The 18,257-nt window shown below is 45.4% G+C and overlaps 1 protein-coding gene across 2 annotated transcripts in view; it reads right to left on the bottom strand.

Moving 5' to 3' along the window:
- The window catches only part of GMDS (GDP-mannose 4,6-dehydratase), a 1,113,821-nt gene that overhangs the window by 1,047,166 nt on the left and 48,398 nt on the right, over window positions 1-18,257 (bottom strand). The window lies entirely within an intron of this gene.

Below are 18,257 nucleotides of genomic sequence, written 5' to 3'. Positions count from 1 at the left end.
ATACCAACACTCAATATAGGGAGGGCAATAAAAAAAATACCACAGACATCTTGTCAATGCTGAAAACTATAATTTGTTTAATTCAATGCTGCATCAAAGACACGTTTCCCAAAGTGTGCCTCCATAACATCCACCGCATAATGACTGGAGAATGTATGCATAGAAGACCATGTGGCTGCTGCACATATATCCTTCGCCGAAAGCCTTGCCTTCTTAGCCCAGGAAGCTGCCATGGCCCTGGTAGAGTGTGCCTTTAGCTGCTCCGGAACCTCTTGACCATTCTGTTTGTAAATAAACGCCAGGAGTTCTGTGATCCATCTGGAGATGGTCTGTTTCGTAGGTTTCTCACCCTTCCTTGCACCTGAATATAACACAAACAGGTGTTTCGTCTTACGGAACTCCTTCACTCTGTCCAGATATACTGAAATTGCTCTGATTAGATCCAAACTATGCATTCTCTTCTCCTCCTCATTCTGCGGCTGTGGGTAGAATGATGGTAACACGATGTCTTGATTCAAATGGAAATCTGACACCACCTTAGGCAAAAATTCTGGATTCGTCCTTAAAACAAGTCTACCCGGAAGGAAATTAAGGTAGGGCTCCTCTGACCACAGGGCCTGTAGCTCTCCAACTCTTCTGGCTGACGTAATGGCTACCAGGAACACTACTTTCCAAGTTAGAAATTTAACTGAGACGTCCTGCAATGGCTCAAACGGAGACAACATTAATGAATTTAAAACTAAATTCAGATCCCACGGAGCGACCACCGACCTGAAGCGAGGTCTTATCCTTTTAATTGCCTGACAGAACTTCCTCACTAAGCTCTCATCAGATAATCTTCTCTCCAATAGGACACTCAGTGCTGCTATCTGGACCTTGATGGTAGATACCGCCAGCCCCTTCTCAAATCCATCAAACAAGAATTGAAGGACCTGCGATGTCTCTGCTTCCTGCGGGTTAAATCTTGAGCCCGACCAGGAAATGAAAGTTTTCCAGACTCTATAGTAGATCTTAGAGGATACCTTCTTTCTCGACTGAATCAACAAATTAACAACTTGCTCAGACAACCCTTTATCTCTCAATAATTGCCGTTCAATTTCCATGCCGTCAAATGCAGTTGTCGCAAATTCGGGTGCAGCAATGGACCCTGATGCAACAGATCCGTTATTAGCGGCAACGTCAAAGGTTCCCCTGCTGCCATCCTCAGTACTGAAGGAAACCACGCTCTCTTTGGCCAATATGGAAGAACTATTATGACCTGCGCCCTCTCTTCTCTGATCTTCCTTAGGATACGTGCAATCATTGGAAACGGAGGGAAAACATATGCTAGTCTGAACCCCCATGGGAGAGAGAAGACATCCACCCCGCTTGATCCTGGGAGATGATATCGGGAGAAGAACAGAGGAACTTTCGTATTGACGTGTGTGGCCATCAGATCCACCTGTGGCTGGCCGAACCTTTGTACAATCTGATTGAACACTGCGTCGTTCAATTCCCACTCTCCCGGTAACACCTCTTGTCTGCTGAGGAAATCTGCCACGTAATTGTCTACTCCGGGAACATGTAGTGCTGATAGGGATTCTAGATGACGTTCCGCCCAATGAAGTATGTTTGACACCTCTTCCATTAATACATGACTTCTGGTGCCTCCTCGCCGATTGAGATAGGCTACCACTGCTACATTGTCTGAAAATATCCTAAGATGTTTCCCCTGTAACTGCTTCTGGAAATATTTCATCGCCTTCCACACAGCTCTCATTTCCCTGTGGTTTGAGGATAATCTTCTCTCCTGGTGGTTCCACCTTCCTTGGCAGTTCTGTTGCAACAAGTGCGCCCCCCAACCGACTGCACTTGCATCTGTTGTTAGAATGAGGAAGTGACGATCCGACAGAGTCGTCTTCCTGTCGACCAGTTCTGTTTCCATCCACCAGTCTAGAGAACGTTTTGCCCCTTGACTTAACCCTATGCGATGATTCAGGGAATAACGTCTCCGACAATAGCCTAGTATCTCTAGCTGAAGGTCCCTCATCCGCCATCTCGCCCACGGGACCACGTCTATGGAGGAGGCCATCATATCCAAAAGACTCATCCCCTGACGCAGAGTCACACTGTTGCATTCCCTTAGCAAAGAAGCCAGACTCCGAATCTTCGAGCATCTTTCTTCTGACAGACCTATTGTATAATTGGCAGTATCCACCTGTACTCCGAGAAACTGAATTTCTTGTCTTGGTTCTAGTTGACTTTTCTTCCAATTTATTAACCAGCCATGTTCTTGTAGGATCTGCAGAGTCACTTCTAACGCCATCTTTACTTCCTGTTTTGACTCTCCGCACACTAGTAGATAGTCTAGATATGCCCAAATTGCAATTCTTTGACCTCTTATTACGGTTACCAGTGCCGACAGTACCTTGGTAAATATCCTTGGAGACGATTTCAGACCGAAAGGGAGGCACGTAAACTGAAAATGCTTGCCCATGACCGAAAACCTCAGGTATCTTCTGTGCCGTGTGTGTACCGGCACATGAAAGTAAGCATCCTCTAGGTCTATGGACGCTAGGAAATCCTCCTTCCTTACCCCTGACAGAATGGATTTCATCGTCTCCATACGAAATTTTATCGTCTTTACATAATCGTTGAGCTGTCTAAGATCTAGTATCGTTCTGAAATCTCCCGACGCCTTTCTTATCAGAAAAATTCTGGAATAAAATCCCCTCTTTCTTTCTGAAGGAGGAACAGGCTCTACCGCATTCACCTGGATCAATTTTTCCAAACTGTCTTCCAGAGCCTTTAGTTCCAGACTCGCAGCTGGGCTTCTTGAACTCACAAATTTGTCCCTCTTTGGAACTTCGGAAAACTCTATCCGGTATCCCTGAGATATCACATCCAGTACCCAAGTGTCCTGAATTGAATACTGCCAGAGACTGGCAAACTTCTGAAGCCTGGCTCCCACCGGAAAGGATACCAGAACTCCGCGACAGTCATTGTCTCCGTCCACCTCTCCTATAGGCCTGGCGAAAGGACTGCCTATTCGTCCCCGAGGAATACCTTCCCATATAAGCTCGCCCCGGCCTATAACTTCTCGCTTCCTTAAATTGTTGTTTAGAAGAAGGAAACGGAAATTTATTCCTCTTGTCCTGAGGCAGCCTCGCTGACTTACCCCCTGACATCTTTTGTATAATAGCCTCAAGCTTATTTCCAAATAATAGGGAACCCTCATACGGTAATGACACCAACCGGTTCTTGGAATGCATATCCGCCGACCATGATCTAAGCCACAAAGCTCTTCTAGCCATAACACCTGCCGCCATGGATTTCGCTGCGAAATCTAACACATCCAAAGAAGCTTCGCACAGATACTCTATGCCCTTGAGCATAATACCCAGGCTTCTCTGCAAATATTGCCTTGAGATTTTCTCTTCAATATCTGTGGACAACACTGATCCCCAAACTCTCAAAGCTCTGGAGACAGATGCAACAGCCACACCGGACCTTAAGGATACTGCCGAGGACATATGTAATTTTTTTTTTAGCGCACTCTCCATACGTTTATCCATGCCATCCTTAAGGACAGCTCCGTCCTCTAACAGAATCGTAGTTTTAGACACCATTTCTGCCACTGCCGCATCAATCTTAGGCACTGTGCACCAGCCCAGAAATTGCTCATCTTCTACTGGAAACATCCGATCCACTCGTTTAATACTTCCAAGTCTCTTATCTATGTTTTGCCACTCCTTAGACACTACCTCCTTCAGTGCTCTGTGAACCGGAAAGTATCTGCTCCTTTTGGACTTATCTCCAAACAAGACATCCTTATCTTCATCTCCTTTATCCTTTTGCCTATAGTTCATGGTCTTAAATATATTCTTTAAGAGACTGTCAACGAGATCCAAATTGAACTCTCTAACTTCCTCCTTCTCTTCGGACCCAGAACTAGAGGAAACCTGATAATCAGCATACAAAGAGGCTGACTCGTCCTGAGAGTCAATACTAGCCAGGGATCTAGACCTCTTATTTCCCTGCAAATCAGCCAGCTGTTCTCTCGTAACAAAAGACCTCTTCATCCAGTCCTTCAATTGCTGAATCTGACTGGTTTGACTGGCCTGCTAAATGTCACTCTGTATATCCATATGCCTCTTCTTGCACAGCCTCTTCTTAGGAGGAGACACACTAAAAAATGAACAGCAGTAGCACTACATTAAAATCCTAACCACGCAGAAAATCAAAAACCATATCCTCTATGAGGACTTACCTCTTCCGGGCACTCATCGGCTTATGGGGAGAAGGCTCTCTATCCATCCTGCTGGTAAGCATACACCTGCCCAGCTCATAGGAGACGCTCACTCCTAGTGTGCAGCGCCATATTTAAGCTCCAAATCAATCATAGAGAGCGGCGCTGAGCAGACCGTCCCAGCTACAGGACGGCCGCCCCAGCACTTCCGCCCGCCAACCGCCGCACGCTGTCTCTCACAGCGCTTCCGCCCGCCAGCCGCACTTCCCCTTCGCCCCGCTGCCCTTCCGGCCACCCGCACTTCCGGTCTCGCCGGAGATACAGGCGCTGCGGCTAGCGGAGCAAAGCACCCGGGGAAACTGCTTCAGACAGCGGCACTAGGGAGAGGGACCAGCAGCAAAACAGCGGGCGGACACCTTAAGCTGAACAGCGGGGACTTACAATCGCCCCAAGCACACTCTGCCTTCTCCAGGGAGCCACCCTCTTCCAGTACGGCTACACAGAGGCGTATTACTGGGAATAAAGGTAAAAACGTTTCTCAAAAATCAAACACATAATCCCCTGTCAAGCTAGGAGACAGGAAAAAGACTAATGGAGGAAGGGGAGGAGCAGGGCTATATACCCAAGGTGGGTGGTCCTAAAGTGTTGAGAGGATTCCCTAAGTCTAGGAATGGGATACAATCCCAAGAGTAAGGGCTGCCATGAAGTAGTGTAGGAGAAATGTGCTTTTCCCTCCTGTAGCCTGGGCATTTATAGTATCCAATTCAGGCCCAAACAGGACGCCCCCACCTAAGGGAGGTGCTTCTAAGGAATGTTTAGATTCTGCTCTGCAAAATTACACAAAGACACTCTGGACGCATCCCCTTGGAGTCCCGCTACGAGTTTGCTGGCCCAAGTTTTCATTGCTCGGGTAACCCACACAGAGGCTAGCAAAGGATGGATAACCACCCCACAACAGGCAAAGATCGATAAACGGCAACCTTCAAGCTTTGTATCGGATGCAACATTTCCCCAGTACTGTCCACTACGGGTGACCTAGCATGTGCAATAACGCAGCAGTGGTCCAAACTTGTAATTATAGTGATTGCATTTGCATTCACTTTACTTTTTACACCTCACAGGGATGGGCTCCTATTGGAGTCCCTGCATGATATTTTTGTAAATTTGGGCAATACTTAATTTCTTATTGCCATGATATCCAGCAATTCCATTAAATAAATAAACACCCAAAATATGTGCAACAAATCAAAATTATGCCAGTGGAACAAAAAAAAAAAAAAAAAAGGGAAAGCTTCACCACCTTCCCATGATAGACACAAAGTCAAACAGGATTGTCAACTCAGGTGCTCAAAATGGATAACATGCATATGCCCCAATCCGCGATTCTAAAAGCAAGTCACACAGCTCCTCTTGCGCGGAAAATAAAAGCAACAATCCTAAACCATTATTTCAAATGGAGGACGATGGTGACTAATCTCCAGAGAGATCTTTTTATCTTGATCCTCACAGAATAATCAAATGTGATGTAACTATATCAGCAGTTACCAAACTTTGAGTCACGGCACCCTAGAGTATCAGAATTTTTACCACGGCACCCCTAGGCTAAAAGATTCCTAATGAGAAATTTGGAAAGAAATATTAAATTAAGTTCTTTGTGCTTATATGTCATCCATAGGTTCGGTTGTGTGGCGAGGGACACGATTTGCTACTGTTTGTCCACTTATATAACATTGGCAGCCTCCAGCACTGGTTTTGCCTATTATACTGACCATAAATAATTTGAATTGGTGCTGGACCACCAATCCAAGGCACCCCTGCAAGTGTCCCGAGGCACCCCAGGGAGCCATGGCACACAGTTTGGGAACCACTGAACTATATGCTCAAAGACACAAAAGGTAGTAGTAGTGCAACACTGGTCAAATACAGGCAAAATACGATACTTAGTAAATTTATCCCATGTGTACTATTTACTATTGTTTTACTATTGTTGTACTGAACAACCATAGTAACTGCTGCATTCCTACAATTTAATAGGTATGGTAATAGTGTAATTTTCACTAAGGCTTAAACTAAGAAAAAAAATCCTGTGTGGCTATTAAAAAACAAAACTATACTTGTAAAAAATAACCCATACTGCTTGATTTATATGGAAGTGGGGAAATATTGACCTCGGACTATTTCAAAATGACAGATAGTTTGCCATCACACAGCGTTCGAAGAAGTTGTGTTTTTCCTGTACATCATAAAAATGCTTAGGTCAAAAGTAAAGCAAGTAGACATTTTTAAGTTAAATTGAACAAAACACCCACCTAATCTTTCTGTATGCTAACCGAGGTTTACGGGGGAAATTGTATGTCACTTGCACATGTGTTTGAGTGGCACAAAAGATTTAGTGACTGTCGTGAGGATGTTGAAGATGTACGTCCTGGAAGGCCATGCACATCAAATACGAAAATGAGGGGGGGGGGGGGGGGGGGTGTAATGTAGAAAATAGTTTGAACTGACCATCGACTCCGCAGAAATGGGAAACATCGAAAAAGAAACTGCTAGGCAAGTTTGGCATCAAGATATTAACATTACAAAAGTTTGTGCTAAGATGCTTCCAAGGCTTCTCACTGCCGAGAAAAGTAAACCTGAATTTATACAGACATTATGGAACAAATTCAAGCAGATTTGCATTTAAAAAAAAACAAAAAAGTAATTACGAGTAATGTAACATGGATCTTCCAGACAAAATGCCATTCCATGCAATAGAAAACACCATCATCGCCAAGAATAAAGAAAGCACGGCAAAGCAAATCCATTTATAATTGTTTTCTTTAAATAGCACACATATATAAATAATGTATTTAAACCCATTATATTGCAATTTGGTTTATCCATGAGCATCCTGCACCTATTTATTTGCCGACGACTCTGCATAAGCGACACTAACCAGTTGAGCAACACTCTGAAACCTAACTGTACTCTGGCAAGCTCAGCCAGGTAGCAAATGCAATTACTTTCCTGGCTTCTTTTCAGCACCGGCACTCTGAATCTGCAGGTGACATCCTCTCCTGCACACAGCCAAACAAGAAACCCACACATTTTATTTGACGGTGCTGTAGGGGACATCAGCAACTCTGCCGAGGATAACTCACATGTGCAGTATCTTCTGCTTTACTATCAAATGACGGCGTCAAGTTTCTAGGTCGACAGGGTTTCTAGGTTGACATGGTCACTAGGTCGACATGACACATGGTCGACATGAGTGTTTCACAATTTTTTTCTTTTTTTTCAACTTTTTCATACTTTACCGTTCCCAATTGTAGTCCACGTGGATCGTAACCTGCCCGAAGCTTGGCGAGCGGAGCGAGCCCTGCGAGGATACACAGTACACTAATTCGGGGTCACTATGAAAAAAACACTTTTTTTAAACTAATGTCGACCTTTTGATATGTCGGCCTATTTTAGGTGTCGACTTAATTACTGTCGACCAAGACACTATCGACCTAAGTGTGGTCGACCCTATGAACCACACCCCAGATGACAATACATGATATTTCAGCACACTATGAATTTGCCCTATTAAAGAGAGAGGGCCACAGCTAGTATCCAAAGCAGGGCAGCAGCTCCAGAAAACAGGCATGCTCTGTGCTTTTATACAGTACCTCCGATTTGTACTTTTTCCTGACAGTCTGATGAACTTCAAGACTACATGTACAGTCCACCAACATTCCAAATGCCAAACATTACCCTTTATCTCAATAATAAAAGAAAAAGCCACAAAATTACCTAACATACCACACATGCCAGTCATACCAATGTACTTGCTCCAAAATTTACCCATACATTAGTTGATGCAAAGTGCCACCGCACATAGTCAGGATCCCACATCCAAAACACTTTCCATGAGATGGGGGGATACGGTCTGAAGACCAACACTGTCTAGGTCGACATTGTTTAGGTCAACCACTATAGGTCGACAGTCACTAGGTCGACAGGTCAAAAGGTCGACATGAGTTTTTCACTTTATTCTTTTTTTGAACTTTTTCATACTAAACGATCCACGTTGACTACGATTGGAACGGTAATCTGTGCCGAGCGAAGCGAGCCATGCGAGGGGACACGGTGCACTAATTTGGCTTCCCATCACTGTACGCAGAAAACAAAACAAAAATGACGACCTATTGACCTGTCGACCTAGCACATGTCGACCTTCAAACCCTGTCAACCTAGTGACTGTCGACCTAAACATTGTCGACCTAGACACTGTCGATTTGATGGTCCACATTCGAGATGGGATCAGTAGTTGGAGGGTATGTAGATTCTTGTAGTGTTGTTAATGTTATTATCATGAAGTGTAGGACTGTCCTAGCAGAGATGCCTTACGTGGCTGGTGGCTTACAGTAGCATATGTTTTCATATGCATGAAACAGAGATCTCTGCATTAGTATCATCATGTAGCATTTTGTCTGTTTTGCGGTGTGCTGGAGGAAACTTATTTCTAATCTACATTAACCCCTCATTTACATGCAACTACAAGAACCAATAAACATGGTGTAGCCACATTATTCTCCCTACTCCGCTGATTAGATGTGCTGCATAGTCCTTCGATATTGTACAGAGGACGTCACAGAATTCAAAAGTCAGCTGCTCCTATCATGCTTAGTCTTGTGCTCTACTTTAGGACATAAAGGTGGGGGCCACAGGCGAAGGCTGTCCAGGCTGCAGTCATCCAAAGTGTTCCTTATTGTCTATTACAGGTCTAGATGAATGCAATCATATACAGATGGGAACCACTCCGTGGGTGCTGCGATCATGTGAGTGGAATGATTGTGGCATGCCAGGATGCGGCAGCGCTATACAACGCGGCTATACTCAGCAAAGATGTGTATGGACACATCTGTAACAAAGCATGAGATTAATGTGGAGTAGTGGCAAGGAAAGACAAGGCATTAGTAATTATAGCAATGTCTGATAAACATACAGTTCGTACTTCAAATAAAAAATTAGGATGGCATTTAGGATCGCCGTGGGTAGGTTGAGAGAGATTTCACAAGTACTGAACTTGTGTACTTCTCTCTCTGTCATTTCTTTTGAGTTTGTAAAATCAAGCAGTGATATGAAGAGAGTCCTAATTTTTTACAGTTTTGCTATTTCATAGGTATGTGGTAGATACACTGCTGCTTATCCCAGGAAGAGACTGTCTGTATGCAGCCATTTTTTCATCACCCTCTGCCCCCACTTCTAAATACAACTGCCCAATGAAGGATGACGTTTGTGTTTCATAAATTACATACATAATACATAAATGTAACCCTACCCTCAATACATTTGAACGAGAGCTGTCTATGTATTCTATTAAGGGATGGTTACCTAATAGCTGTGCCTCCACTCAAGCTATGTGTAGTATTTAACTACCGTTAAGGCTTGCTTGAGTAAGCCTGATCTCTATCCTTAGGGGATGATTCCCTTATATCATAGATATATTATCTAATATACCTGTCTCTTTCTTCCAGGATCTTCAGATCAACTTCCAGACGGACCAGACACACATGGCAAGTATAACACTTTAATGACCAGTACCAAATGGATTAAGTATACATTAACATTTCATCAATTACACATTCCCCTTTAAGTCATTAATCCATGCTAACCCCCGGTCAATTAGGCCTATACACAGTACCTGCATGCAATACAACAAATCCTTTTTCTTTTCAACACACCCTTAGGTGTTAGAGTGACCCGGGTACTCTTAATATGATAGTGCACTATAAGGGCCCATAAACTTCCTAAAAATAACAGCAGTTAATACAGAATGTCTGACACTATGTTTTAGTATCAACTATCAGTTCTCCCTTCAGTTAAAGAGAAAGATGTTTGGCTCAGTCTACTTATGGTAGCGATTACTTTCTCCTATAAGGTTACTTATAGTTCCTCCTTGGCAGATAACAGAAAGTATCTATTTAGCTCATATATAGTAACATCAACAGTTGATTACCAAGGAATCTGTATCCTTTCCTCAGTAAAAATGTTACTGTAGTTGTCCAGTATTAAACTAAACTCCTAAGAAGCTGGTATGATAAACCTTTGTTATGCTGCGTCCTTGTGTCCATTTGAAGTAGCTGATGCTTTCTATAGTTCAGAGCATATATAGCTTTTCGATTCCTGTATGCCTCAAATTATTGTTGTCTCTTAGGATGAGTCTATATTAAATATATCTGCAAGAGATGGTTTCTCTTATCATAGTCACAGCGAGCTCAAATCCTTTAACTTTAAAACTAATAGTCTCTTTCGTGTCAGTCCTTCTTACGGGTTCACGAATATACATATAACACAGTTGTATTAAAGTGCCACAAGCTAGTCCTTGAATCGGGATGATAGTCTTATCCTTTGTGGCTAAGAGGCTTTAACATTCATCCAATGTCACTGTAGTATGGCTACCTTTAATGTCCTTGACTCTAATTCTGCTAATTCAGGGGCATAAATACACACATTAGGTGGCAGCTTTAGGGTGTTACTTTCTATTTAGCGCTGCGGAACAATGTCTCTGGCTCTCCTTTGACTGATGTGATGCTGATATATGGGGGAGTTTTAAAATAAGATTTTACTTACCGATAAATCTATTTCTCGTAGTCCGTAGTGGATGCTGGGGACTCCGTCAGGACCATGGGGAATAGCGGCTCCGCAGGAGACAGGGCACAAAAGCAAGCTTTTAGGATCACATAGTGTGTACTGGCTCCTCCCCCTATGACCCTCCTCCAAGCCTCAGTTAGGTACTGTGCCCGGACGAGCGTACACAATAAGGAAGGATCTTGAATCCCGGGTAAGACTCATACCAGCCACACCAATCACACCGTACAACTTGTGATCTGAACCCAGTTAACAGTATGATAACAATGAAGTAGCCTCTAAAAAAGATGGCTCACAACAATAATAACCCGATTTTTGTAACAATAACTATGTACAAGTAATGCAGACAATCCGCACTTGGGATGGGCGCCCAGCATCCACTACGGACTACGAGAAATAGATTTATCGGTAAGTAAAATCTTATTTTCTCTAACGTCCTAGTGGATGCTGGGGACTCAGTCAGGACCATGGGGATTATACCAAAGCTCCCAAACGGGCGGGAAAGTGCGGATGACTCTGCAGCACCGAATGAGAGAACTCCAGGTCCTCCTCAGCCAGGGTATCAAATTTGTAGAATTTTACAAACGTGTTCCCCCCTGACCACGTAACTGCTCGGCAAAATTTTAAAGCCGAGACCCCCTCGGGCATCCGCCCAAGATGAGCCCACCTTCCTTGTGGAATGGGCACTTACAGATTTTGGCTGTGGCAGGCCTGCCACAGAATGTGCAAGCTGAATTGTACTACAAATCCAACAAGCAATAGTCTGCTTAGAAGCAGGAGCACCCAGCTTTTTGGGTGCATACAATATAAACAGCAAGTCAGAATTTCTGACTCCAGCCGTCCTGGAAATATATATATATATATATATATATTTTTAGGGCCCCGACAACGTCTAGCAACTTGGAGTCCTCCAAGTCCCTAGTAGCCGCAGGCACCACAATATGTTGTTTCAGGTGAAACGCTGACACCACCTTAGGAAGAAACTGGGGACGAGTCCGCAGTTCTGCCTTGTCCGACTGGAAAAACAAATATGGCCTTTAAGACAAAGCCCCCAATTCTGACAATCGTCTGGCCGAGGCCAGGGCCACAACATGGTCACTTTCCATGTGAGATATTTCAAATCCACAGATTTGAGCGGTTCAAACCAATATGATTTTAGGAATCCCAACACTACGTTGAGATCCCACGGTGCCACTGGAGGCACACAAGGGGCTGTATATGCAATACTCCCTTGACAAACGTCTGGACTTCAGGAATTGAAGCCAATTTTTTCTGGAAGAAAATCTACAGGGCCGAAACTTGAACCTTAATGGACCCCAATTTGAGGCTCATAGACACTCCTGTTTTCAGGAAGTGCAGAAATCGAGCTAGTCGAAATTTTTTCGTGGGGCCTTCCTGGCCTCACCCACGCAATATACTTTCACCACATGTGGTGATAACGTTGTACGGTCACCTCCTTCCTGGCTTTGACCAGGGTAGGTATGACTTCTTCCGGAATGCCTTGTCCCTTAGGATCCGGCGTTCAACCACCATGCCGTCAAACGCAGTCGCGGTAAGTCTTGGAACAGACAAGGTCCCTGCTGGAGCAGGTCCTTTCTTAGAGGCAGATGCCACGGTTCCTCTTGGAACAGACATGGTTCTTGCTGAAAGCAAATCCCATCTTAGCTCCCGAGGCCATTAGTCCTCTGTGAGCATCTCTTGAAGTTCCGGGTACCAAGTCCCTCTTGGCCAATCCGGAGCCACGAGTATAGTTCTTACTCCTCTACGTCTTATAATTCTCAATACCTTGGTTATGAGAAACAGAGGAGGGAACACATACACCGACTGTTACACCCACGGTGTTACCAGGACGTCCACAGCTATCGCCTGAAGGTCTCGTGACCTGGCGCAATACCGGTCACGTTTTTTGTTCGGGCGGGACGCCATCATGTCCACCTTTGGTCTTTCCCAACGGTTCACAATCATGCGGAAAACTTCCCGATGAAGTTCCCACTCTCCCGGGTGGAGGTCGTGCCTGCTGAGGAAGTCTGCTTCCCAGTCATCCACTCCCGGAATGAACACTGCTGACAGTGCTAACACATGATTTTCCGCCTAGCGAAAAATCCTTGCAGTTTTGACCACTGCCCTCCTGCTTCTTGTGCCGCCCTTTCTGTTTACGTGGGCGACTGCCGTGATGTTATCCCACTGGATCAATACCGGCTGACCTTGAAGCAGAGGCCTTGCTAAACTTAGAGCATTATAAATTTGCTCTTAGCTCCAGTATATTTATGTGGAGAGAATTCTCCAGACTTGATCACACTCCCTGGAAATTTTTTCCCTGTGTGACTGCTCCCCAGCCTCTCAGGCTGGCCTCCGTGGTTACCAGCATCCAATCCTGAATGCCGAATCTGCGGCCCTCTAGAAGATGAGCATTCTGTAATCACCACAGGAGAGACACCCTTGTCCTTGGATATAGGGTTATCCGCTGATGCATCTGAAGATGCGATCCGGACCATTTGTCCAGCAGATCCCACTGAAGAGTTCTTGTGTGAAATCTGCCGAATGGAAGCGCTTCGTAATAAGCCACCATTTTTACCAGGACTCTTGTGCAATGATGCACTGACACTTTTCCTGGTTTTAGGAGGATCCCGATTAGCTCGGATAACTCCCTGGCTTTCTCCTCTGGGAGAAACACCTTTTCCTGGACTGTGTCCAGAATCATCCCTAGGACCAGCAGACGTGTCGTCGGAACAACTGCGGTTATGGAATATTTAGAATCCACCCGTGCTGTCGTAGAACTACTTGAGATAGTGCTACTCCGACCTCCAACTGTTCTCTGGACCTTGTTCTTATCAGGAGGTCGTCCATTCTCTTTGACGACGAATCCTCATTTCGGTCATTACCTTGGTAAGGACCCGGGGTGCCTTGGACAATCCAACGGCATCGTCTGAAACTGATAGTGACCGTTCTGTACCACGAACCTGAGGTACCCTTGGTGAGAAAAGCAAATTTTTGGGACATGGAGGTAAGCATCCCTGATGTCCCGGGACACTATATAGTCCCCTTGTTTGCTATCACTGCTCTGAGTGACTCCATCTGAATTTGAACCTTTGTAAGTGTTCAAAAAAAAAATTTTTGATTTAGAATCGGTCTCACCTAGCCTTCTGGCTTCAGTACCACCATATAGTGTGGAACAATACCCCTTTCCTTGTTGTAGGAGGGGTATTTTTATTATCACCTGCTGGGAATACAGCTTGTGAATTATTTTCAATACTGCCTCCCTGTCGGAGGGAGACATTGGTACAGCAGACTACAGGAACCTGCGAGGGGGGAAACGCCTCGACATTCCAATCTGTACCCCTTGGATACTACTTGTAGGATCCAGGGGTCCTGTACGGTCCCAGCGTCATGCTGAGAACTTAGTAGAAGCGGCAAAGGGCTTCTATTCCTGGGAATGGGCTGCCTGCTGCAGTCTTCTTCCCTTTTCTCTATCCCTGGGCAGATATGACTCTTATAGGGACGAAAAGACTGAGGCTGAAAAGACGGTGTCTTTTTCTGCAGAGATGTGACTTAGGGTAAATAACGGTGGATTTTCCAGCAGTTGCCGTGGCCACCAGGTCCCATGGACCGACCCCAAATAACTCCTCCCCTTTATACGGCAATACATCTTTGTGCCGTTTGGAATCTGCATCACCTGACCACTGTCGTGTCCATAAACATCTTCTTGCAGATATGGACATCGCATTTACTCTTGATGCCAGAGTGCAATATCCCTCTGCGCATCTCGCATATATAGAAATGCATCCTTTAAATGCTCTATAGTCAATAAAATACTGTCCCTGTCAAGGGTATCAATATTTTTAGTCAGGGAATCCGACCAAGCCACCTCAGGTCTGCACATCCAGGCTGAGGCGATCGCTGGTCACAGTATAACACCAGCATGTGTGTGTATACATTTTAGGATATTTTTCAGCCTCCTATTAGCTGGCTCCTTAAGTACGGTCCTATCTGTAGATGGTACCGCCACTTGTTCTGATAAGCGTGTGAGCGCCTTATCCACCCTGAGGGGTGTTTCCCAACGCGCCTTAACTTCTGGCGGGAAAAGGTATACCGCCAATAATTTTCTATCGGGGGAAACCCACGCATCATCACACACTTCATATAATTTATCTGATTCAGGAAAAACTACATGTAGTTTTTTCACCTCACACATAATACCCTTTTTTGTGGTACTTGGAGTATCAGAAATATGTAACACCTCCTTCATTGCCCTTAACGTGTGGCCCTAAAGGAAAATACGTTTGTTTCTTCACCGTCGACACTGACATCAGTGTCCTTGTCTGGGTCTGTGTCGACCGACTGAGGTAAATGGGCATTTTACAGCCCCTGACGGTGTTTGAGACGCCTGGACAGATACTAATTTGTTCGCCGGCCCTCTCATGTCGTCAACCGGCTTACAGCGTGTTGACATTATCACGTAATTCCATAAATAAGCCATCCATTCCGGTGTCGACTCCCTAGAGAGTGACATCACCATTACAGGCAATTTGCTCCGCCTCCTCACCAACATTTACCTCATACATGTCGACACACACGTACCGACATACAGCACACACATAGGGAATGCTCTGATAGAGGACAGGACCACTAGCCCTTTGGGGAGACAGAGGGAGAGTTTGCCAGCACACACCAAAACGCTATAATTATCCAGGGACAACCTTTATATAAGTGTTCCTCCCTTATAGCATTTTAATATATGTACATATCGCCAAATCAGTGCCCCCCCTCTCTGTTTTAACCCTGTTTCTGTAGTGCAGTGCAGGGGAGAGCCTGGGAGCCTTCCCACCAGCATTTCTGTGAGGGAAAATGGAGCTGTGTGCTGAGGAGAATAGGCCCCGCCCCCTTTTCGGCGGGCTTCTTCTCCGGAGTTTTTGATATCTGGCAGGGGTTAAATACATCCATATAGCCTCAAGGGCTATATGTGATGTATTTTTCGCCATACAGGTATTATACATTGCTGCCCAGGGCGCCCCCCCCAGCGCCCTGCACCCTCCGTGACTGCTGTGAGAAGTGTGCTGACAACAATGGCGCACAGCTGCAGTGCTGTGCGCTACCTGATGAAGACTGAAAGTCTTCTGCCGCCTGGTTCCGGACCTCTTCATCTTCAGCATCTGCAAGGGGGGGTCGGCGGCGCGGCTCCGGGACGAACCCCAGGGCGAGCCCTGTGTTCCGACTCCCTCTGGAGCTAATGGTGTCCAGTAGCCTAAGAATCCAATCCATCCTGCACGCAGGTGAGTTGAAAATCTCTCCCCTAAGTCCCTCGATGCAGTGAGCCTGTTGCCAGCAGGACTCACTGAAAATAAAGAACCTAAAAACTTTTTCTAAGTAACTCTTTAAGAGAGCCACCTAGATTGCACCCTACTCGGACGGGCACAAAAACCTAACTGAGGCTTGGAGGAGGGTCATAGGGGGAGGAGCCAGTACACACCATGTGATCCTAAAAGCTTGCTTTTGTGCCCTGTCTCCTGCGGAGCCGCTATTCCCCATGGTCCTGACGGAGTCCCCAGCATCCACTAGGACGTTAGAGAAAACTATTTATGAAGCGTTAAACAGTTCAAGTTTCACTCCACTCCTCCTGTTACATATATATACCCAGTGCTTTCTACCTTCTCCTTAGCACTATGATTAAGCCATACATGGAACTGTAATTATAGGTCACTGACTACTGTGACCCATTACTACTGCTTAATAGCCATTATTGCGGCCTAGCCCTGGAGTCCTTAGTCCCAATATGAAATTAACTATGTACAATAGTCACCTATGGCTTGCTGTGCTTAGTGTAGGGGTAATATAAATGGCTGGATTATGCACTCACACTTCTACCATCTAGTGATGCTGCTGCAGGATGCTCCCCCGACTCCTCCCTTACACTTACAGCCACACAGAATGGAGCCTCTGCTGCTGGTCCTGGCTTCTTTGTTGTGGCTGTCAGAGTCTGTGCCGGTAATAATAAGATTTTACTTACCGATAAATCTATTTCTCGTAGTCCGTAGTGGATGCTGGGACTCCGTAAGGACCATGGGGATATAGCGGCTCCGCAGGAGACAGGGCACAATAATAAAAGCTTTAGGATCAGGTGGTGTGCACTGGCTCCTCCCCCTATGACCCTCCTCCAAGCCTCAGTTAGGATACTGTGCCCGGACGAGCGTGCATAATAAGGAAGGATATTGAATCCCGGGTAAGACTCATACCAGCCACACCAATCACACCGTACAACCTGTGATCTGAACCCAGTTAACAGTATGATAACGAAGGAGCCTCTGAAAAGACGGCTCACAACAAGAATAACCCGATTTTTGTAACAATAACTATGTACAAGTATTGCAGACAATCCGCACTTGGGATGGGCGCCCAGCATCCACTACGGACTACGAGAAATAGATTTATCGGTAAGTAAAATCTTATTTTCTCTGACGTCCTAGTGGATGCTGGGACTCCGTAAGGACCATGGGGATTATACCAAAGCTCCCAAACGGGCGGGAGAGTGCGGATGACCCTGCAGCACCGAATGAGAGAACTCCAGGTCCTCCTCAGCCAGGGTATCAAATTTGTAGAATTTAGCAAACGTGTTTTCCCCTGACCAAGTAACTGCTCGGCAAAGTTGTAAAGCCGAGACCCCTCGGGCAGTCGCCCAAGATGAGCCCCCTTCCTTTTGGAATGGGCTTTTACAGATTTTGGCTGTGGCAGGCCTGCCACAGAATGTGTAAACTGAATTGTATTACAAATCCAGCGAGCAATCGTCTGCTTAGAAGCAGGAGCACCCATCTTGTTGGGTGCATACAGGCTAAACAGCGAGTCAGATTTTCTGACTCCAGCCGTCCTGGAAACATATTTTTCAGGGTCCTGACAACGTCAAGTAACTTCGAGTCCTCCAAGTCCCTAGTACCCGCAGGTACCACAGTAGGTTGGTTCATGTGAAAAACAGAAAACACCTTAAGGAGAAATTGAGGACGAGTCCTCAATTCTGCCCTGTCAGAATGAAAAATTAAGTAAGGGCTTTATATATGATAAAGCCGCCAATTCTGACACACGCCTGGCTGAAGCCAGGGCTAATAAAATATCTCACATGGAAGGTGACGATGCTAAGTCCACAGTGGTGAGTGGTTCAAACCAATGTGACTTTAGGAAACTCAAAACAACATTGAGATCCCAAGGTGCCACTGGGGCACAAAAGGAGGCTGTATATGCAGTACCCCTTTTACAAACATCTGAACGTCAGGCACTAAAGCCAGTTCTTTCTGGAAGAAATTCGACAGGGCCGAAATTTGAACCTTAATGGACCCTAATTTTATGCCCATAGACAGTCCTGTTTTCAGGAAATGTAGGAAACGACCCAGTTGGAATTCCTCTGTAGGGGCCTTCTTGGCCTCACACC

This window comes from Pseudophryne corroboree, chromosome 5, assembly GCF_028390025.1.
Source record: "Pseudophryne corroboree isolate aPseCor3 chromosome 5, aPseCor3.hap2, whole genome shotgun sequence".
Classification (NCBI taxonomy): domain Eukaryota; kingdom Metazoa; phylum Chordata; class Amphibia; order Anura; family Myobatrachidae; genus Pseudophryne; species Pseudophryne corroboree.
This window is presented reverse-complemented; position numbering and strand designations above follow the sequence as displayed.